General features: G+C 42.6%; 1 protein-coding gene and 1 long non-coding RNA gene across 6 annotated transcripts in view; one reads left to right on the top strand and one right to left on the bottom strand.

Annotated features, from left to right (window-relative positions):
• The window catches only part of si:ch211-272n13.3 (ankyrin repeat domain-containing protein 26), a 65303-nt gene extending 63669 nt beyond the window's left edge, over window positions 1-1634 (bottom strand). For 4 of the 5 annotated variants that reach the window (XM_063196690.1, XM_063196692.1, XM_063196694.1 and 1 more), the window contains exon 1: window positions 1405-1628. The gene's annotated coding sequence lies outside the window, so the exon portion shown is untranslated. Of the gene's footprint in view, window positions 1-1338 lie in introns of all 5 variants that reach the window. The other variant, XM_063196691.1, reaches the window with a different exon arrangement.
• Window positions 455-22346, top strand: LOC134447296 (uncharacterized). The gene is made up of 4 exons (XR_010034584.1): window positions 455-546; window positions 4222-4283; window positions 21934-22069; window positions 22162-22346. It is a non-coding gene; the product is annotated as an uncharacterized LOC134447296 (long non-coding RNA).
• The last annotated feature ends 1448 nt before the right edge of the window (window positions 22347-23794 follow it).

The raw sequence follows: 23794 nt of genomic DNA, 5'->3' as shown, positions 1-23794 counted from the left end.
CTAACCATGTATCATTCCAGTTTAGCAACAAAACCAGTAGCTGACGCCTGATCAAGAATATGTCATTTCAATATTAAACCACTGGTAAATAGGCACGGGCAAAAACAAGTTATGTTCATTCATTTACAGATGCAACATCACTGAGGCGACAGCAAATGTGAAGTAGCAGGCTCTACCCCGACAGCTAAGCTAACGTAGGCTGTGTTAAAAGTTATTTATCAACCTTACCTTTGAACATTACCTGCTGCTAATGATGCAACATGTGGTTTCCATAATTACTGTAAATTGCGCAAAGGTGATGCTAATAACCCCATGGCTATTCAGTATGAATAACAAGTGAAGTGACAAGAAGACATTCACGACGCTGTGAAGTAGCATCACAGACGGTTTAGTTCTACAGAACGTCTGTGAGCCGATTTACAGTTCGTAACCATAGCAACATGACACTGGTGGCCACCCACAGACTGTGCCTGTCACACTGATTGACTATTTTTTGCTGTCAGTGGACGTTATCAAGGTGTGCATCCAAGCTATTGTTGAAGCAAAGTGAGTGAAGCTAATGAGTCCAGTAATATCAGGTATATGAATAGAAAGGGCCTAGGAGCCAGCCACGATATGTTGACATCGTCTAAAACGAAGTGTTCAGAGATTATTAGCTATGACCACCCGCGTCACTCCGCCACTGATCAGTGACCGCGACATTTAAATCTTTGCCAGTAAGCGCTAACATTATCCTGCAACGAGACGAGAGACACGTGGATAACTACACAGTTACACGCAACACTGTATTTTCATAGAAAGCTGTTCACAAGAGGGATCAATGCCAACAAAAACACAACAGTTGTAGCTCGCGCGCCTAGCTAACGTATGCGACCCTGTGGGATAATTATCTTGCTAGCTAGCCACATCAATGCGTAGCGTAGCCTGCTTTAGACTTCAATAACCGATGTGGCAGTAACGACACCGACTTAACGTTTACATGTTATACCGGTAACACACGATACAGCGCGAACGACCTACCAATAGCCTGAATTCAAATGCATCACAAACTTGGGATTGTTACCCCAGAGGTAGCTCCTAGCTATGTTTTCTTCAGATCAAAGCGTTCATCCTGTAATGTAGGCTACTGCTTGTAAACAACCATGCATAGATGCATTATGCTCAACTGAAATAACCCAGGGGTCGTTAATAACTGTAAAAATTCATACGTGCATGGGATCAAAAGATTTGTTGAGTTTGGATAACCAATAATAGCCAATTATGTTAGCTAAGCTAGTAGCTGTAAAACTTTGCCTACAAGGGTAATGTTCTTAAACAGCATAACGAAACCTGATTTACCTATCTGCCTTTACAAGAAGCGATGACCTGTATCTGTTGGTAGAGAAGATATCTCTGACAACTCACTGGCATGATCTCTGTACTTCAAAGAATTGCGGGCTGACTCTTTCGTGTACTTTCTCATTCAAAGCGACCCCGTGCAAGACCATTTGGTTCCAGCTGTTGGTGCACATCATCCATTTGGGTTTTGGGGACTGCAGACCCAGTCGCCCTAACAACACTTGTACATAAACTCCTAAAACAGTCAAAACAATTTTTTAAAAATCCACATTCGCACGTCTTTTCCACCATGAAACTAGATTCGTGTCTCTCGCCGATAGATGGCGGTACATTTCTTCTTAGATTAGGCTATTTTCCATTCAAGTCCAGTTGCAGAACAGAGTTAGGAAGGGAAAAAAGTACCACAAAGAGCATATTTTCTCTGTTACAGAAGCGTGCACATTTGTGTAAATTGTGTGTACACACTACTCTCCCTTCTTTCTCTAAGCTCGTGTAGCCCATACTCTATAAATATTTTAACAAATAGAACAAGTCACAGAGGAACTAACAGATGGGGAGCATAGCTTGCACCAAATGAAATACAATTCCAAAGAATAGAGTTTCAGATAGGCTATAGCCTACTATAAACCCAGTCCTGCTGTTCACACCAGTAATGTCTTTTTTTCTAAGCTACTAAAATCATGCACCATAGCATTAGGCCTAGGCTACTTTTTGTGGCATTGCCCAAGGGTTCCCGTGCAATCTTTTCCAACTTGAGGCCCACTTTCAATGTGTTAATGTTCACGGCCCACCTCTGACCTAATAAAATATACAACTCAATTAGTCAACCGTATGCAACAGCCACACACACACACACACACACACACACACACACACACACACACACACACACACACACACACACACACACACACACACATATCATGTACATTTTTTGTCAATTATTTCCACGGTCTACTTGGTGTCAGCTAATGTGTAGCCTAATGTAATAATTCTGCATTGTTTATTGTGTGGCATAGTTTGCTCAGCTGGTCCTCTTCACATCTACCCTGGGCATCATTTTCCTGGACACAGCAGCATGGGCCAAGACCCCATAATCAACTCCAGACACTTACACAGTCATCCATCACCCTGCATGGTAGCCTACAAGGCTTGAGGATAGAGTCTGACACAACTATACATTTGAACCAAATGTTGCCAAAAAAAACATAGCAAGTGATTAGAAAAAAAAACCTCTCCAGGTGTAGCCCAAGTCTCAGATGAGCGCCTTTAAATTGAAAAATGTTACTTTAAAGGGACACTGTGTGAGATTTTTAGGTGTTTATTTCCAGAATTCATGCTACCCATTCACTAATGTTACCTTTTTCATGAATACTTACCACCACCATCAAATTGTAAGTATTCATTATGACTGGAAAAATTGCACTTTTCATAGGCCTACATGAAAAGGGGGATCTTCTCCATGGTCCGCCATTTTGAATTTCCAGAAATAGACATTTTTAGCGGCAAAAATGACTGTACTTGGGCCATACTCGTAAATATTGGTTTATTATTTAGTAAATATTCATGAAAACATCTGATTTGGCAATAGGCAGCCCAGTTTCAATGAGCAGCATAGTTGCAGTACCTTTTTTGACCATTTCCTGCACAGTGTCCCTTTAAGTGTTTTCGTCAGCTCACCTCAAGTCCCAAAGCTACTTCAGTATGGAAAGTACAAATGTAAAAATAACCAACCAAAGTCTGTTCACTCAACATTCAGAAACTGTTTCTCAATAAACTTTATTGAATAGCACCATGGCTCATCAAAGTCATACTCCCCACTGTTGCTGTAGCACATATTTTTTTGTAATACTCAGGGCCGGCTGAATGTGAACAACAAAATAAATAATTTATGGACATACAGTATGTGGGTACTTTATCAGCTGTACTCAATCAGATGACTGACACTATGTTTACTGATTCCATAAATGTGCAAAAACGAAAGGGGGTGCTTAGGGCACCAAATTGAATAGCACTGGCCCTGGTAATACTGGTCAATGCAGGGCCGGCTCAAGCCAATTTAGTGTACCATTAACACCCCCTTTCCTTTTTGTGAATTTAGAAATAGGCTTCTGTAAACAGGCGCATCTGATTGAGAACAGCTGATAGATATGTTGAGGGCCCATGAATAATCATAGTTTGATGGGTTTTTTTTAATAACTTTTATTTTTCTCAGTCATGATATATTTACATTTCAGTTTGGCTAAGAGTACATTATGACATATTACCATATGCATGCAATACATAAAAGGCCTGCCACAGCTCTTTTTTTTTGGGGGGGGGGGGGGGGGGGGTTGATGTTCTAATTCTGTGGGACTGTCGGGGGTTACTGGCAACCTAGCGACCACCATGTATCCCTATGCCTAGAGTCGGCCCTGCTGCTAATGCTCATCGTTAATCTCTAATGGTGGCACCTGCAAAGCACCTCTCAACAGTCTCTCTCTCTCTCTCTCTCTCTCTCTCTCTCTGTGTGTGTGTGTGTGTGTGTGTGTGTGTGTGTGTGTGTGTGTGTGTGTGTGTGTGTGTGTGTGTGTGTGTGTGTGTGTGTGTGCGAGTGTGTGCATGCTTGCGTGTGTGCGTGCGTGTGTGTGTGCGTGCGTGCGTGTGTGTGTGTGACTGCTAAACAACTTGAGCGCATTAGCACACTTTTTTTTATCAATGTCTTTGAGAAGTCTGGAGGAGTGCTGCTAAAGTAAGTTTAAAATGCATACACCAACAAAATAAAGAAGTCCAGCAAGAGTTCTCGTTACATTTCGATTTGTGATCTCTTCCATCATAGACTGGGCATGCATGTAGGCTATACGGTTTCAAATGACATTAATAAGCACAAAATGCCTTTTTCAGCCCCAGGAGACTGAGCCCTATTGGTGCATGATGTCTCCACCTGATGGCTCTGCACAGCTTTGGTGAGTAAAAGAAGCCAGCGGGTTATTGATTTGCAAATGACCCCTCCAATTAAATTCATAACTGTGGCTACCGTGCAGGCATGTGTTTATAATTCAAAGATTCAATCCTGCTACGTTACAAATTCAGATCATGTCATTTTTTTCCAGACATGTCAGTAAAATGAGATTTGGCTTCAGACTAGAAACCAAACTGATCACAGAGATCACAGGTGGCAACCGACAGGTGGATTGTTAATGCAGAGATCTTCAGTCAGTAGCCTATAGATGGGTTCTAATTTTTTGTTTTCTCCTGGTTGCGCGATCCTGGCTGCGCACAACTCAACCTCTGATTGTTGGAAACCGCTGTCAGTCAAAAAATTAGCTCACACGGTTGGCTGCCAGTGTCTTGACCCTCCTCACAACACCGTGTGTATAAACAACAACAAAAACATGTATAGAATAGATTAATTAAATAGGTCTGTATCTCATCAGCAATAATAGCATCAGTAGAGACCTGAGGAGACCTCTCCACCAGGCTGCACCAGATTGATGACTCAGATGATTTCATTGGAGAAGAACGCTTTTCTAGACATCAGGCTAGTACATCATGTGTTGTGATAGTCGTCTAGAAATGGTTTATTTGACGTGAGGACTAATGAGAAAGCCTGGTCGTAAATGATGAAACAAGATGATAAACCCAGCGGGCATACAGGACGTGTGGAACTGTTGACTACATTGCCTTTCAGCATTATGTGGAGGCAGCCCTTTTGAGGTCCTTCCCCATATGATCTCACATTTGTCACAAATGTTGATTTTTCCAGAGAGCAATAAAAAGTCCTTTTCCATAGAACTGCTTTGGCAACCATGAAGCAGTTCAGTTAGTGGAGATGAGAAATACACACTAAAGAAGACAATATTCCACTGCGTTAGTATTCAGAGTGTGTGTGCGCATCAGAAAAATGCTACAGACTTTATTATTCCACATTGTCGTGATATTTTGGAGTTAGTTAAACTTTCAAATGTTTTTATCTAATGAATGTTGTGATTAAATTATTAAATATATGCCTGACATAATACGATTAGTGTCTTAACACTCATTGTGGTAATGTTCAATAATCAGCTCGAACTCTAATTTCTACTACGCCATAGGCCAAGAGAAGAATACGAGTTATGATTATTAATTATTAAACAGTCATTAAAAATATGATTTTGTATAAAAATGAAATACTCAGGTCAAGAGTTTGATACATGTTTACTTAGCCTATATAAAAGTGAACAGTCTAGACAAAACAAACAGAAATGATCCAATAAACCAGAAACAAAGGTACTGCAGTTGTAGAAAGTAGAACGGCCAGAGGCGATTCTAAGGTACGGTAAGTTGCGGCCCCAAGCAAAAATTCAAAAGAGTGAACGTTTGCAACAAATCGAACCTACTGTGGTTTAAGTCTTAGCCGTTGTTCCATCTAGTGGCTTAGGGGCCCCAAGCAGCTGCCTGCCTGGCCTGGTGACAAGATGCGCCTCTGAGAACGACACACACAAGATGACACCTTCTGATGGGTATGAAAAGATCTTTTCACTGCAGATGGTGTCACACAGTTCAGGTGCCTTGAGGCCTAATCTGTCCACACAGAGGCAGCACACAACAACATGCCTCTAACTGACCACCAGACAGACAAGAGCTGGTCCAAAAAACAGTCAGGGCAACAATTCTCCAAACATGAATTGAACACTCCAGCCAGAGGTAACAAACAGGCAGAAACTAAGGCTGTAACGATACACCCAACCCACGATTCGGTTTGTATCACGATGTATGACCCATGGTTTGATACGCCCCACGATTTTTGTTTTAAAAAAGGGAGAAAAAAAATAAGAAGAAAATAAATGTTATATTATATATATGTTTTCTTCTTGTATTTACCTGCCTACATTAATTTTGTGTTTTGTGTTCTGTTGTTCATTGTGCTTTACCTTCCGACGTATGCCCAAGTTTTTCGTCTCGCGGAGGTTGCTCAGGCAATTGATGGCAATTGATGGTTGGACGGAACATTTTATAAGAGATGGGTGAATGGAAGTGTTACTCACACATGTGCGCCCCTTTTCTACTTGTCTTTTTTTAAGCGCATAGCAAACATTTCCCTGTATCCTGCTGTTTTCTAGACTGAGAGGTAACAACTTTAAAAGGGCGCATCGTGATTCTGCGAGGAAGGTTCGCGATAGGGGTTTGTGGGTCTGCGTACCGCGATCCCTCGGTTCGATGCAATATCGTTACAGCCTTAGCAGAAACTGAGCAGAATGATGCAAACAAGCAGAGTGATGACCAAAAGAACCTGGAATTAAAACATAGAGGCCACAAATAAAACAAGAACATACATGAACTGTCAATATAAAAACACATCACCGCAGAAAACAAACAGGTCTGGTGTTTCAGACCATGAACCACACAATAACCACAAAGACAAAGACTCATTGAGGCATATCCATAGAGGAAGAATCTTTTGCTATGCCTATAGCCTTTCAGTAGGGGCCTAGATAATATGATGTAGAAAGGTGCTGCAGTTTGTACTTATTCCCAGATGATCCTTAGATTAACAATATTTCCAGACCTCTCACACAAATCAATGTGTTTATTTTCTGAGAAAAATGATGCGTAAATAGAAAATTATTTTTTACAAGAGATGTGAGAAGGAGCATTTTGTTTAGGAGAATTGTTTCTGAATTCAGATGAGCTGTGCAACATTGACAAACGTCAACAAAAAGGAAAAACTTGTTACAGTAATGTCCAGGAAACTGGGTCAAACATGGTCACTATAATGTTCAGTCATAGGGCCATAGGGTAAATCTAGTCCAGACTATACATGGGTTTTCTTTGTTTATAAACATGGTGTTGTGAGGAGGGGCAAGACACAGGCAGCGAACCACGTGAGCTCATTTTTTTACCGACAGCGGTTTCCAACAATCAAAGGTTGAGTTGTGCGCAGCCAGGGTCGCGCAGCCAGGGGAAAACAAAAATTGAGAGCCCATATAACAAAGATATAAGACAGGTCAGTAGCTAAACAGTGAGTTGGGGTAACGGTGGGTTGGGATGACCCAAATATGTGGATTAACTGAGGCAGACAGTCGACTTTGGGAAAATACTTTGTGGAGATGTAAATATTTTGTTTACCATATATCAAAGAGCCTGGATGGGTCAGTTTCTGGCCTGTTCTATGGTAGTAGACCATAATTTCAATTAATTACCCACAGTAAATCTACAAAAAGGCAGTCTTTGCAATAAAATGGAAAGTGTGGAACCTTCCTTTTGGCAGTTTTAGTGAATGTTTTTACAGCCTGTCTTCAGTGTCTGCCTTAACTACTCATAAGTACTGAGTTGCTTCAGTGCCAGTTTTAAAGGTTTCCTCAAGTGATGCTGATGATGAGGGGTGTAAAAGTGCCATCTCCTCGTCCGTCAGACTCGGGTGGCCAGCCAGTGATGTGTCCAGTACTCACACTATCTCACCTTGATTTATTTAGATTTTTTATTTCTCAAAAGGAATGAAGGAAAACAACAGTCAAACTCTTGACCCATTAAAATGTGGCGTTATAAAGTTGCTGTTACCAGAATGGCAATCACCAAGTCGTAGTGCTACTAAAGGCCCTGTGTTATGCCATTGTAGTGTAGTATATGGTTAGCTTTTAAATGACTATTACAGCATGCTGCTGAAGGTACGTTGTGTATTAAGGGGCTACTACAGGGCTTTGGTGTACTGTATGTCTCATAAGTGAGTAGGCTACACCCCTCACATTTTTGCAGATTTGTCAGTATATCTTTTCATAAGACAACATTAAAGAAATTTCACTTTCACACAATGATTAGTGACCTGTAAAAAATATTTTGTGAGTGAATTTAAACGGTTATATATGTTGTTAACAGGTCGCTAATCATTGAGTCAAAGTGAAATTTGTTTAATGTTGTCCTATGAAAAGATATACTTACAAATCTGCAAAAATGTAAGGGGTGTAGCCTACTCACTTACGAGACATACTGTAGGTGGAGAGCAGCAACTCGGTTTTTAAAGAGAATTCAGCTTCGTTTTTCCCAGAAAGAGGGAAGTTCTGATTGGCCATACATTATTCAATATGACGTAGGCAGAGGATGACCTAATCACATCACATTGCATGTAAATCTTAAAGCCATATCTATCTTTAGAATGAAGGCCAGAGCACTGGTTAAAAGGAAGTCTGCATAGAAATATCCCTTTCCACTCATTGTTTGTGCCCATGCTCATTGTGACCCTCAGGGACCTGTGGGAGGATGTGCAGGCCATCGTGGATTGTGGAATTCAAGGACTGGGGAATATTGTAAGTACACATTGGAACCGCTCTGAAGTCTCTGGAGTAGTCTGATGATAATTTAAGTGTGGGCTGGGGCGATGCTTATCCCATTCCATTCATTTCATCAAAGGAGCATACTGTAGCTTTGTAGACACAAAGGAATGGTTGGCTCAGATGCTTGTAATCCCTGTTAGACCTCTTATCTGACGTAAGATGCGACCGACCGACACACAAACATTTGGTGGAGGAACATGGGCCAGCTGCTTCTTCTTCACCCTTAATCTCCCAAGTTCCAGCCAGTTCCTTTATCAGGTCCGCATAAAACAACACGACTTCCCCTGTCATTCCAGAAGCAGTGATAACTCTGTGAGGTAAAATAACACCGACAGTAATAAGCACCCGTCCTGCATGTGACGGCCGTAAATCATGTCGACAAGATTAAATAGGATGTTTTCACTGTTCACCTTTTAGCAACACCACGAGGGATGTTTTCACTGTTCACCTTTTAACAGCACCACGAGGGTTAGCTGCACTTCCACACAAACAGGACCCCCAGACAAACAGGGCCAGGAAAGCCAACATGGGGCACAAAGGGGTCAGTTGTCCCAGGGAGATGAGGGGGGGGTGTCCAGAATGGGTTCCTCATTACATTACTGGGGGGGATCTTGTCTTGACTTTGTCCCGAACCCCACAAAAGCTGTGAGCGTCCCTGCGAAGGGCAACTGAGGTTTGAGCCACTGGAGGAAGTTCCCCATTCTCCCACAACTGAAGTTTGAGCCTGTACACTAGAGAGGAAGTGCCCATTCCCCCAGTCATCCCCACAGCTTGAAGTGATTAACGGCGCTGCTGGACTGTGAAAGGTTTACTTAAGGGCCAATGTCACGGCTCTTTATACAGTACGAGGGATGTTTTTATGTTTGTCTCTTGAAATGTTTTCCTGAGCTGCACAGTCTGTCGCTAAGAGTTGGCAGTAGAGGATGGGGCCACTCATGAGATCCTGCTGTTTAAGTGTATATCTGTTTGAAATTATGCACCATAGGCTGAATGTTTGGGTTTATGTGTGTGGCCAGAAGTGTTTTCCTAATCAATGTCATGCTTATTTCATGGCCCACTTTAGGACACAGGAATTCCCTCTGTCTTTGTGTATTATCACAATTCATGTGTATTTCTGAAAATTTGAGTTGGCCCAGTAGGCCCACGTCTACTTCCTTTTCGGAAATTGAAAGGGCATAATTTGACAAAGAAGGTGTGAAATAAATTGTGTGTTTTAGTTTCTAGGCAGTGTCCCATAGATCCCCTCAGCATACTGTCTTGGGTGATTCATCATCTCTTTGATTTCCTAGAATGGAACCCTAGAATCTAGATCCTGGCCTCATGGTAGGCCTACGTTGCATTAGCCCAATAAGCCAGGTCGCCCCGTGACCTTTCAGACGCTAATTATTACATTACATTATGATGACACTTTTTTCATCCAATGCGACTTACAGTACAGTTATTTAGATACAGGGTATTGGTTACAGTCCCTGGAGCTGTGTTGGGTTAAGTGCCTTTGTGACGGAGTTGTTCCTGCACAGTTCGCCCCCCTGCGGGCGCGAACCTGCCACCTCGTCAACTACATCGGTCCGGCAATGGGAGTCACAGTGAGACCGCTGAGCTAAAGGGCCGGTCCGATAGCCTAACGCTACCGCACTGTATTGAGGCTTCGGGAGGGAGGTTTACTAACGTGCCACGCCACACTCTGCTAGTTAGCCTCATTACACCTTGCTCAAGATCTGGCTGAAGACATGTGTGTAGCAACTACCAATATGTGGAAGTAAAATTTTTGCAGGCTATTTGTCTACTCAAGGCCTCATAAACCTGTTTTTTTATCAATTGCACAATTCTAGTGCACTTCAGTTACTAGTGTACTATAACATTAAAATTGTAAATGCATTTTATGTTTTTATAAATGAATCTGAGCATATCCATTTCAATCACTCTGTCACTACATAATAGCCTATTTGTTTATCTTAACAGTCAGACTCTTAACACTGTAAATTCTGCCTTTATAGCGTTCCTCTTGTTATCCTGATCTTGGAGCGGCTTGCTGAATGTTTTATATATTCCTAATGATCGGCCAAAACTCCCGTTCTGGATTGTTGGGGTGTTGTGGTGACCACTGTGGGAAGCTATGCAGATTTGTGGGGCTGCAGCTGCATGGATGAGGAGCATTATCCTCTTGCAATTGAATTGAATCTTGCCATGTGATGCCCCCAAGCCCAGGATGTATGAAGCTGTCCTGAGCTGTCTGCCTCTCTGCCTGTCTTCCTGTCTGCCTGCTCCAAAGATGCCTAAGCGGCTGTCTGTCTGCCTGCCTGAGTATCTGCCTGCCTGAGCTGTCTCTCTGCCTGCCTCCCTGCCTGCCTCCCTGCCTCCCTGCCTACCTGTCTGCCTCCCTGCCTGTCTGCCTGCCCGCCTGCCTCCCTGCCTGCCTGCCTGCCTGCCTGAACGGCCTGTCTGTCTGCCTGTCTGCATGCCTGCCTGCCTGCCCACCTGGCTGCCTTGCCTGCCTGCCTTCTTGCCTGCCTGTCTGCCTACCCACCTGTCTGCCTGCCTGAGCTGCCTGTCTGCCTGCCTGCCTGAGCTGCCTGCCTCCATGCCTACCTGACAGCCTGACTGCATGCCTGTCTCCCTACCTGCTTGTCTGCCTGCTTGACTTGTCTGTCTGCCTGTCTGCATGCCTGTCTCCCTACCTGCTTGTCTGTCTGCATGCCTGTCTCCCTACCTGCTTGTCTGTCTGCCTGCCTGTCTGCCTGCCTGCCTGTCTGTCTGCCTGTCTGTCTGTCACTCTGCATCCCTGCCTGTCTGCCTGCTCCATCAATGCCTAAGTGGTTGCTCTGGTTGTTGGAAGATGCAGTCAAGTCACAACAGGGACCTCCAGGACAGAGCCTGCCGCCTCGCCCCATCAGTTATGAGAGCAAATGGAGAACTCAGCAGCTCCAGCAGAACTGGTGCTAAGGATGCATCCATCACAAAATAGAAAATGCTATCAAAATATGATGATGTGCCTTCGAGGCACTGTCTTGGAATGCTAAGAGCTCAAACAGTTAAATATTAACTGATACATCAATGTACTGTATCTCTCGTGCTGTGAAACATGATCTAATGCCAAGATTCTGGAACACAACAAATGCAGTAGACCGAGCATTATAAGGGTAGCTGCTAGTGTTGTGTTGACTTGACTTCAATGTGCATGATCTCTCAGGAAATCTTTGATGAGTCGTGCCAATTGGTTGACAGGCTCTCATGAAATAAACCCATGTTTTATGAGCACGTCCATGTATACATGGGTAACAAATTGGACACTTAAACAAATTCTTAATTTGTTTGTATGGGTACATTGTTAGGTTTGACCCTGAATTCAGACACAGAATTGTCTCAAATTGTTACGGTGCAGTTTGATATGGAAGTGTGTTGATGTGAGGATTTAAGGTTTTCAAAATTTACGACCACCAACATCTGGAGGGAATTTCTTCCCCGATACGTAACCACAGACAGACAGTGAAGTGTTGGTCGGCCAGATAGCTTTTGGAAGTAGCAGTCCAAAAGCACTAGCAGCAGTCCCTTGTTAGTGCAAGGGAAAGTTAATTTCAGAGACACAAAAAACCCCACACAACAGTCAACCTGAGAAAAACATCAGCTGAGCCTGTGCCAGCGGAGGGAATGAAATGATTAAGAGGATTAGGAGGAGAAGTAGTTGGAGCAGGCGGCCGGGCCGGACGGAATAAAAGCTATCCGCCTGCTCTGATGCAAGGCGAAGGCCCGGAGCCCCGGCCAGCGCTCAGGGTTGCCAGATGGGACTGAAGATTTCCACGCCCCCAAAAAATGATCAAAACCCATCTGGAAGCAGTAAATCACCATCCTTGCCAATTTGAACTAAATTCTATTGATTGATAAAACTACTGAAATCCCCGCCCAATGGCCGCTTTTGCCCTTTTTACCTGCAGACGGCCATCCTCAGCAGCCCAATTGGATGGGAAACCACCCAATCTGGCAATGCTGGCCCCAGTCGGCACTGCTTCTGATGGCCCACATATGTGAGCCGCGGGTGGTGATACCATACCAGCACGGCCAGCAGGCAGCGCCTCCTCATTCTCCACCCAGTGGGGAGGTGGGCTGCTCCTCCAGTCTAGTCCAGTGGCGGAACAATTGCACACAGGGCCCCAGGGCAAAACACTGATAGGGCCCTCATACGGCCTGCCAATGTCTCAAAACCCATAAGGGCACCCACTATCAATCCAGGAGGGCCCTGGGCCCAGGGGCAAATGCCCTACTTGTCCTGTCCCCTTATATCTCTGCCCCTGTCGGCGATGCAGCACTGTGATCATGGTCCAGCTCAACTGAGAAAAGGGGGATTCATCCACACGGGTTTGTTTTACTCTTATGAGCCTTCAATTCAGGGCCATTACTATACTACTCATCTTTTTCATATGCAATATATCTAGTGTTGAAGTTATTAGTCTGTAATGAAGTCCAGATTTATGTTCACGGGAGGATAATTTATAACGTGATTTTATTTTATTAATGGAAAGGAGGGAAAACAATTTCCATGAAAGACAAATGGATCCCATCTGTAGATGTGTAAAACCCTTAGAGCCTGTAAATGCACAAACTATCTCACAGCTCAGCAACAGACACACACAATACAATACAAAGGTGTTTGTACTTTGTATTTACCCCAAGCTACATGGTTTAACAATAAAAAGCTGAGAATGATGGAATGGTGAAACCAGACCATGGCATGGAGGCTGTGCATGCATGACTTTATTTTTGTCAGGACCATTACAGTCAAGAAACCCAAACAAAAAATTCTGAATGCAATTTCTTTTTTTAATAGATATGATTTGACGGGCTCTGTTTAGAGGAGTCATGGTTTTCCTTGAGCACCAAAGACAAGCAGAGATTCAGGGGACAGCAGCAGGGAATGCTCGCCCAATTTAAGATAAGGAGAGCAAACAATTCCCCCATGAACAAAGCAGGCAACGTGACAAAGGGTAGGCTATATGCCATGTTATACACAACAAGGCTGGGGAGGAGGTGGGCAAACAAACTAATTTGACCAGATATGCACCAATTTTGAAATCAGGAGTTAGAAGAGCTGAAGAACTTGGCCTCTCAGAGCTAACAATGACATTACATTTTTATTATTAAAAGTAGCCTATGAAAAATTACATTATCAATTTTTCTTATCAAAAATAAGCAATGTACATGGAATTGTGAAAAAAAACTATAGGCCTACATTAGTTTCTGTTCTCACAGATGTTGTCTATGATTATGTTACAAGTTAGAACTTTATCTCATTTCAACTTCTGACTGCCCATTCATAAATGTTACATTTTTCATGAATACTTACCTGCACCATCCAATTCTATGTATTCATTTTACAGAGACAATTGCACTTTTCATGAATGAAAGAGTGGATCTTTTCCATGTCCGCCATTTTGCTTTTTCAGAAATAGGCATTTTTAGGGGCAAACCTTAGGCCTACTGTACGTTGGTCATATACTAGTAAATGTTAGAAATAATAAATATTATTGTTGCTTTAACTGTAAAACACAAAATGCAAATCAACATTTTAAGTAGGCCTACTTTGTGAGCAGACTGACAATTCATAGACCATTCAACAAATCAAGAAGAGAAATTATACATCAACAAAACAACAAATCAAGAAGAGAAATTACACAATAAAACCAAGTGACGCTAATGGTGACAGAAAAGACTTAACAGTTGGCCTTCAGTCTCCCCTTCCAGTAGTAGGCCATCTACCACAACATTAACATTCATTATTCATGACTCAACAACATGAGTCTATGTGCTCCCTTTAAGTGGCCTCATATAGCCTAACAGCCTAACAAAGGCAGTTGCCTTTGACACTAGTGATTCTATTCCACTGTACTTTACTCCACATAATGATAATAATTATGTCTGAATTAGTGTTAGCACTTGCCATGTAGTATGAAACTTTAACTGATTACCCTCAAAACTCAAAATACAGTTATTCTGAACTGACTCTGTAGTTATTCTACATGTCCATCAACATACATGACTTTATTAGCACAGAAGGAATCTGAAGATTTAGGTAGAATTCACCAGCACATTCCAGAGGCACAACATACGTCACTGGGGTTACACACAGTGCTTACACGTCAGTGGGGTTACACACAGTGCTTACCTTTGACATAAGGGAGATAACCTGGAAACCGTCAGAAACCTCCATAAACACTGAACACATGAAACACTGTAGCTCTCAGGGGCCTATACTAAGAAGCTGGTTCAGGAGCTAAGTTAAGAGGTAAATCATCTAATCGAAGAGCCGGGACTCCTCATTTTCTTAAGAATTTAACATAAACTAGTTTACGATGTGAACCTGAGGACTCCTGGCTTTTCTATTAGATGATTTACCCCTTAACTAAACCTGATGGTTTACTCCTGAACCAGCTTCTCTTCTAGATGATTTTCCTCTTAACTTAACCTGGTTTACTTTTGAACCATCTTCTCTTCTATTAGGTGATTTACCTCTTAATTTAACCTGGTTTACTTTTGAACCATCTTCTCTTCTATTAGGTGATTTACCTCTTAACATAACCTGGTTTACTCCTCAACCAGCCTTGGCCCCTGCTATGGAGGGACTGATCTCAGAGCAGCCTCAAGGGGGCATAAGAGTGCATGTGCACAGCGCAGTGCTGAGTCTAATCAGAAGTTTGTCCATGACACAAACCATATCCAGTGTCGACTGTGGCATGTGTTTCAATGGTATTGGATGCTGTCAAGTTCTCTTTCATGCCAACTCCAGCGATTCACATTCCTGCAATTGTGACAGCTTATTCCAAACCATATTGCTGTCATGGTCATGAGTTTTGCCACTTTTGCTGCCAAAAAAAGTTTGGCCAAGACTGCAGCCTACTTTGTCCTTGGTCTGTGCTTGCATATTATTTTGGATACATTTCACTGCACAACATAATAAGCATGTTGTTATGTTTTCCTGGAGGTAACCAATACAAACAGAAGACAGCACATGGATTAAGCAATTCTATCACGTTGATAGTGTGATTTTCGCTAACTTGCGCTCATTTAGCTTCCCCACCCCGTATTTATATGCTCACTATAGATAATCACTAATAGCTGAGAGAAAATACAGTTAAGTTCTGGTTTTTGTTTCATTTCAGTGGAACTATGCAGTGAATTACAGGACTTGTGCATCTGACCACTCCTGCATAACAAAATAAAAGCAATGTGAGTCAGACTTAATTGCAATTGCAAAATGTTTTGCCATGACTGCAAATGTTCTCTAAAGTGTGGTCTGTGTCTGACGCAGCAGAGTGGTTCCCTGACATACAGAATGGGCCTTAAGCATGGAGGCCATGGCTGGACTGGCCATAAGGCATACAGGGCACTTGCCCAGTGGACTGTTGATGATTTTGGCCTGTTCCTCCCCTCAATGCAGTGGTATCAGTCCCCATCAGACCTCTCCGAGTCAGATTTAAATATTCATTTAGGCTGTTGTGGTCAAAATAACCCATAATCGATGACTAAAAATGTTGTCACAGGCTTCATTGTCTCTCTCAATGGCTGGCCGACTGGCCTTGGCTTTAAAATGCCTGGCCTGATCTTTCATCCCAGTCCAGCCCTGACGTAGTCCCATAGACTGAGTGGTCGAGCAAAAAAGAAAGTCAAAGAACAGACACTAAGTCCATAAGACCACTGTTTCTCCGCAAAATAAATATGTTTGGGGAATGAACCCGTTATCAGACTTTGGTGGGAACACAATGTTGCCGCAGGCTTTCTGTTTCTATTCTTCGGCCTTGATGCAAAGCCACATAGGCCTTCAGTGCTATAAGTTAATCTCCACAGTAGAGGCAGAGGGCCATGCACATACGTGAGTGACCTGAATGTTTCCTGACTCGGCGTGCCCTGAATGTAGTGGCTCCAGTTCATTACCACCCTGGCCTTCCCAGAAGCACATCTGCCTCTCTGGTACAGGATGTTTAGGTGGCACGCCTCGTTAATAGCCAACCAACATGGAAATGGGTCAACAGCGTCACAGGCCTAAACAGCATGTTTACCAGCATTGTTGTTTTTCCAGTAGGTACAGTAAGCTTAAAGGGCTCACAGAGGAAAACTGCACTGTGCACAGGTGCATGCAATGCTGCGGCCAATGCTGTAAGAAGTCCAAGCAGTTATAAGATGAAGCTCCAATAAGACGTCCAGCCCAAGGCGACTAGTTGGATTTATGGTCGATGCATCCTATTGGCGTGGTGCACCATCACGTGACCCAAAATCAAAACATCCCAGCTCTAAAAAGCTGGTGCCATGCGAAGTTGTGCTACAAAGTCGTGCTCATGTTACTATTCATTTGGCTACAGGGAGAAGCCTGCATCATTTTGGGGGCAATATCATGTCTAGCAGCTATTTTTACAATGTTCTTGGTTCAGCACGCCGTTCCACCAGTGGAAGACAATAGTCATTGAAAAGTTAACCACCATAGTACTACAATACTATGGCATAACACAGGGCCTTTAGTAATACACTTTATTATATGGTGTGACGTCATCGGTCGAATGCTCCATTCATTTCAACGGGGCTCCCCAACGTTCGCATGTCTGTTATTTTTCGATAACGGACGGGTTGGTCTATAACAGACCGCTGTCAATGGCAACAAGACTTTTCACTGCTAAAGCGACTTTTCAACAAGACTCTAATCAGCTGCTGTGATAGACAACACCTGTTGTCCTGGCTACCTAGCTGTTGCCTAGCGGTGTTCCACAATGGCACTGTTTTGTTTTGCGCAGCAACAATCTTAACATTAAATAGGCCTAAAGAAATGTCCCCGCCATGTGTGAATCATTGAAGTATATCCATATAATAAGCGGGTTAACTTTCGGCGAGTCGGTCGCTTTGTGGAATAGCAGCACTTCAGAGAGAACAAGACCCCTCCGCTCCGCGTCGGGGTCTAAAGATTCTCTCTGTCGTGCTGCTATTCCACGGTAGCGACCTTCTCGCCGAACGTTAACCCTTACACGATTTGGTCATTGCCATTCTGATAACAGCAAATGTATAACACTGTGTCTTAACGGTAAGCCTATTGTTTGAGTAAGAAGGATCATTCGTTTTTATTAGTGTCTGCCAGGATTTCAGGCAGTATGTATATTGGTGTTGATTTGCATTATGCTGCTATTCGTGCTCCTGCCTCCATTGATTATCTCTTGTTTTCTACCATTGTAAAGCACTGGCTGAGCTCGTTTTCAAAGACACAACAATTAGCTATGTTCATCACTGTCAGTGTAAAAAAAGCAAACAGAACAGACAAACAAATGATGCGCTTGAGGCAAGATTCAAGATTCTAATTAAAGGTAGGCCTATATAATAGAGTAAAATTCTTTGTGTTTTGTCTCCCCAAAAGATAAATAAATGAAAGGTGTGTGTGTGTGTGTGTGTGTGTGTGTGTGTGTGTGTGTGTGTGTGTGTGTGTTTGTGTGTGTGTGTGTGAGTTTGTGTGTGTGTGTGAGTTTGTGAGTGTGTGTGTGTGTGTGTGTGTGTGTGTGTGTGTGTGTGTGTGTGTGTGTGTGTGTGTGTGTGTGTGTGTGTGTGTGGGCACTGCAACCTCTCTTGACCATTCAAATTGATAATCAAGCATTACATTTGTGATTTGAACCCATTGAGTAATTTATGGGTTTATGTTGAGCTGGTAGGTCAAAGGTTAAAGCCCACACAACCCAGGTGAAAAAGTGGTTCAATTTAGTACAATAAAAGCATGACTGAAGTGTACTTAGCATGTTAAAAGTGCACTCGTGCTTTTTGTGCTAAGAAAAAGTATGTTTAAAATATGCTTATTTAAAGTGTACTTAAAATTAGATGTAATTAAGTTGCTCTCAAAGAAAGTACACTTAGCGAACCATACTTCAAGTGGACTTCGAAGATGTTTGGCTTAAGTGTATTTAGAGGAATATACTAATAGTGTTCTAATAGTGAACTTACTAAAAGTGTATTTTTTAATAACATATTGCAATTGTACTTTTTTAAAGTGCAATATGATTACACTTCACCCAAATGTATTCGAAGTGTGATTTTCTGTAGTGCCCTTTAAAGTAAATCGCTTTAATATATTGCAAGTACACTTTTTCTAAGTGCACCATGATTGTTCTTCACCCAAATATCTTCAAAGTGTGCTTACACAAAGTGCATTTACCATCATGCACCATCATACATGTCACATTATGCAATGCACTTCTTGGAGCTAAATTTCTCAAACAGAAAGCCATTTATCCTGAAGGAATATTTTTGGTTTGCATGAAAATATTACTCATTGTTATATTCTGTGTTTATTGTAGGAGTTTTAACATTTTAAAGTGGTACACAAAAAATGACCATGTTCCCCGTCATTATGATGGTCATGTATATGTTCTGGTATATATAGGCTCACACTTCCCAGGTTATCACGGTGGGAGGTAAGTTGAAATTAGTTATTCAAACAAAGAATAAAAAGTTACCATTAGCGATCAATTCAAGCGATCAACTGCAGGAAGGTGGAGCAAGATCGAAATGAAATGATATATGTCTCTGAAATCTCTGTAGCAATGCAATGATTGTATGCAATGAGTGTCGGTTGTGCTAGGCATGCATACTGTATCACTACTGTGACATGTGGCTGTGTGTAATGTACAAGCTCTGAGGACCAGCATGGATTGTAGTATTACTTATTTCATGTACTTGGGAGTGTACTGTAAATATACTTCAAGCATACCTGTTATATATTTACAATACTTAATATGATATACTTTTTACAGACTTAAAATGTTCCAATGTAGTCCAAAGAAGCATGAAGTTAATATACTTTTATTGAACTTCTAGTAACAATAAAATGTTATAGAAGTGTACTCAAGCATACTCTTAATGCCATACGAATGCATGAAAAGCGTGTTTGGAGCATACTTTCAAAAGTATGCTTGTAGTGCACTTAAAGTTGTCCAAAAGCGGTGCCAATTTAGCATCCTCAGTGTGCTGCAAGTGTGCTGAAGTATTGCTTTAGTAGTGCTTCAGCGCACTAATAGTGCAATGAAGCGCACTTTAAATCGCCGAAAATAGTACACTTTGTACTAAGTACAGTCAAAAAAAGTACACTTTAAGTATATGGGTTTTTCACCTGGGAATACTGAGTGAGTTACAATGAGGCGGAACATTATGTGTCTTCTCCAGGCCCGCTTATAGGAGGGGAAATAGGCTGTCCCGGGCCCAGGAAGAGAGGGGGCCCACAACTGATTCCCCATGACATTGGGGGCCGTTACAGACTATTTTCTCCTGGGTTCGGCCAAGGCTGCAGCGTCCCCAATCTTCTCAGTGTCAACATCGTGAACATCACGTACCCTCTTGGTCATCACTCACATGTTCCTGTGCACTTCATTACGCATTGTATACTACTACTGGATTCCTAGCACTCTGCACCACTAGACAACAGTGAGTTATAGCTGAGCGCAAGTGGAGAGGATAATGAATTTGAGATGCATGCGAGCCACCAACAGTATCAAAACAACAGCTAGATCAGTCAGCCATGGCAACCAAATATAAATGATCCCCTTGGAGGGGTTGGTGGGGACGCGTAATTATCTGGGCTTATGCAAGATGGCAGAGACCCAAAAAGCTTGTCTGTTTTATGAACTGCTAATGGCCTGCTCTTTGCCACTAATGGTGTAGAAGAAGAGATAGTAGGTCCTGAATGTACAACCTGCAGTAACACACTGCTGGTCATCTCTTCAACCAAGACAAACCGGATGCAATAGGATTACTCAATGGGAGGAAATAGTTCTAATATAAGATCAGTAGGATTACTCAGTCTTAATTCTACTCCTTGTTCAGGGGCTAAAAATGAACTTTGGGACTTTGGGCTTGATTTTAGTTGGCTCACTAACGGCTTCACATCCACCAATATTATATTTGTCTTTTAAACAAAAGGAATAATAATGACGGTTGACTTCATGGAATGGTAAACATGCACGTGGCAGCAGCAGCCAATATGGCGATAGTTGAGTCTGTAATTATGAGAGCCTATATGAGGGGAAGATTTCATTTAGCCGCATTCTGGGCAGGAGCCAAGCAGGGGCGGACTCTCCATTAGGCCAATCTAGGCAATTGCCTAGGGCCCCAACCAAATCAGTCTTCCATAGGGGCCCCAAATGTCACACCAGTCGTGGTAAACTGATAAAAAATAGGCTTTATCTTACACTTATGGCACTTACAGTATGTAAAGGAATCGAAGATATGAGACAGAACACTAAATTAGAACCAACATTTTACGTCTATATAATGATTTTTGAGGGCCCCATGTTTATATTTCGCCTAGGGTTCCAAAATAGCTAGGTCTACATCCGCCCCTGGAGCCAAGATCACCAGGTCTGTGTCCATGACAACTACAGAAACGCCAAAGAATATAATAGAAAAGGGGAAAAGCTCTTTGGCAGACTTTGGGAGAGTTGATGCAGGTCCACACCACACATAAACACTGTGATTACGGGTGCCAATTCAAATTAGTCATAAATAAAGACGAAGACAGGCTGGGGTGGACGGCACGATGCCGAGCTGGTGAGGACAAGTACGAGAGAAAGCAGTTTGGGATAGCTAAGAATGCAGCTGCTCGAGGCAAAGCCCAATGGGAATTCTAGTTGTCTGCACATCAAGGTCATAATTTGGCCACAACCTTGTTTGTCCTCTGAGACCAGTCTTCAAAATATCAGCATAAACATCTCCCATGCATACAGCGGAAACAGTTCAGGAATATATTCAACCATTTGCATTAGAATGTATAAAAACTGCTGTATTAGGCCTATATTATGGAGAAAATGTTTAATAAATACGATGTTATTCTCTAACTAGATCCATGTCATTAATACTTGATATGGAGCTAATATAACCATTACTACGTTGAGAGATAAGTCATGGAGTTTGCATTGAAAAAGCAGAAATAAAAATCTATAGTCTACCGTATACTATGTGGATATTCACACTTGCAGGCTGCACTGCGTGTGCTGTTGAGTTGGAATGGCAGGGAGGATGGGTGTCTGATGAGTCATTCTAGCACTGAAGTGGACAGTAAATGTTTGCAGTATCCAATGTTCTTAACGCTTTGCCACACAGCAGCTCCATAACTCCCGTGCAGAGACTGTGTGTGTGTGTGTCTGTGTGTGTGTCTGTGTGTGTGTGTGTGTGTGTGTGTGTGTGTGTGTGTGTGTGTGTGTGTGTGTCTGTGTGTGTGTGTGTGTGTGTGTGTGTGTGTGTGTGTGTGTGTATGTGTGTGTGCGTGCCTGCGTGTGTGCGTGTGTGTGTCCTCTAGATACCGTCTCTGTCCTGTGTTCCTGCGCAGCCCAATGGAGCAGCTAATAGCTACAGCTACCGACTGCACTGACCTGCACTGCACGGCTGCACAGGCCGGCATTTCTGACCAACAGTCCACCAGGCATTGAGAGAGAGTGAGCCTGCCGATATTTTTACTCATGCATTAAGAGCTACTGTACGTATTTTGACCACAAAATGCCAAAATGAATATTTAAATCTCCGACAGGTCAGCTGTAGCGGCATGAGGACTGGTACCACTATGTAAAGGGGAAGGCCAGGCCAAAACCATCAATAGTCCACCGGGCAAATGCCCTGTATGCCATATGGCCAGCCCAGTGACAGACAGAGCCTCAAAAGCTGGAGGTTTTCTTTCAAAGCACAGTGATTTCAAAAATAAATATTTCAAGCAACCTGTTGTTGATGTTTTTAGGTGCATTATTAGAAAAGCAGACATCTTCATAAAGGCCAACATTGGGGTAATGAATTGGTGCATTCTATCTATGGAGAATGGAGAATGATGGGATATTGACATTGGTGAATAATATTGTAGCATTTTCAAAATCAGATATGAATTAACGTGATGTGTGTGTGTGTGTGTGTGTGTGTGTGTGTGTGTGTGTGTGTGTGTGTGTGTGTGTGTGTGTGTGTGTGTGTGTGTGTGTGTGTGTGTGTGTGTGTGTGTGTGTGTGTGTGTGTGTGTGTGTGTGTGTGGCCTACTGTACAGTAGAACTATCACTTGATTGAAGTACAATAAAACTGCAAGGCCACCAATCTGGAAATTACAGTATGTTGAAGAAGGCAACAGAGACCTTTATGCAAATGGGGTATGCTGTACTTATGCATTTTAATACGATGCACCTAAGCATTTTCTCCCAATGGAGGGGTCTGTCCTACTTTTAAAAATAATGCCATTGAAAAGCCAAATACCAACCCACAATTCTTCTACATGCATTTCATATTATTATCAACTCGATATATACTTTGCAAAACCATATAAAAAATATTTTAGACACTTATTGATTCTGTACCATTTCAGGAATAAAAGGGGCATTGGACCATGGTGATGTGATGTGGCCACCCAGCCTGGGGATGAGAGGGAGAATCCCCAGCTAAATGGCAGCGGGGGTTCACCACCTTCCCTTGTCTGGTCATTAGTGTCCTCAACTGGGCTTCCCTGTCCAGTCCACTGCTCCTCTGTCCTTGCCTGACACATGGCCTATAACAAACGGCCCCCGCATGGCATATAACAAAAGGCCCCCGCAAATGTCAACCGCCCTGCCCACCATTACTCATCATCATGACACAATATAAGGTGTGACATCATCAAGTTCCTGCCTGGACACAGGTGACAAGCTGCAGGGGCTTGAGGTGGGTGACTAACGGCCAATAAAACATCATCAAATGAGATTGTTACATGAGATTGTTAGTCCTCTGTTCACTTGCAGACATTTCCCTCTTACGTACAGTAAAGGTGCACTGTGTAAGATGGTGGCCAGAGTAGGTATTACAATGCTGATAATGGAAACTGTGTTGGTTGTTCATCTTTTCATGAATATTTACTAAATAATAAACTAATATTTACTAATATGACCAAAGTAAACCACATTCTGCAGCTAAAAAGGACTATTTCTGGAAATTCAAAATGGGGGACCATGGAGAGGATCGCCCTTTTCATGTATGAAAAGTGCCATTTTTCCAGTTATAATGAACACTTAGAATTTGTTCCTGGACATTTGTGACAAGCCAGCTGCAGGGACTTGAGGTGGGTGACTAACGACTTGAGGTGGATGACGGCCAAGAGAACACCATCAAATGAGGCCACATGAGATCGTTAGTCCTCTGTCCTCTTGCAGACATGA

Source organism: Engraulis encrasicolus, chromosome 4, assembly GCF_034702125.1.
Source record: "Engraulis encrasicolus isolate BLACKSEA-1 chromosome 4, IST_EnEncr_1.0, whole genome shotgun sequence".
Lineage (NCBI taxonomy): Eukaryota > Metazoa > Chordata > Actinopteri > Clupeiformes > Engraulidae > Engraulis > Engraulis encrasicolus.
This window is presented reverse-complemented; position numbering and strand designations above follow the sequence as displayed.